Genomic DNA, 355 nt, shown 5'->3' with positions numbered 1-355 from the left:
TTACTACAGGTGAAATTTTGCTAATTTCTTTCATACTGTATGTACATTACATCATTATTCTTAAAAAAACATTACTGTAATTCACCAAAAGGCTTTTTTTCATGTTCCAAAGGCTGCAGTACACTCCTAGTGGCCAGACTGACTTACTACAGGTGAAAGTGTGCCAATATCTTCCTTACTGTACGTACAGTACATAATTATTCCTAGAAAACAATTACTGTAATTCACCAAAATAGTTTTTTCATGTTCCAAAGATTGTAGTGCATTTGTAGTTACAAGTCTGACTTACTACAGGTTAAATGTTGCCAATATCACCCTTACTGTACATACAGTATATAATTACTTTTCAAAAACC

This window comes from Sinocyclocheilus anshuiensis, unplaced genomic scaffold, assembly GCF_001515605.1.
Source record: "Sinocyclocheilus anshuiensis isolate Anshui unplaced genomic scaffold, SAMN03320099.WGS_v1.1 scaffold801, whole genome shotgun sequence".
In the NCBI taxonomy this organism is placed as follows: domain Eukaryota; kingdom Metazoa; phylum Chordata; class Actinopteri; order Cypriniformes; family Cyprinidae; genus Sinocyclocheilus; species Sinocyclocheilus anshuiensis.
Note: the sequence above shows the minus strand (reverse complement) of the source record.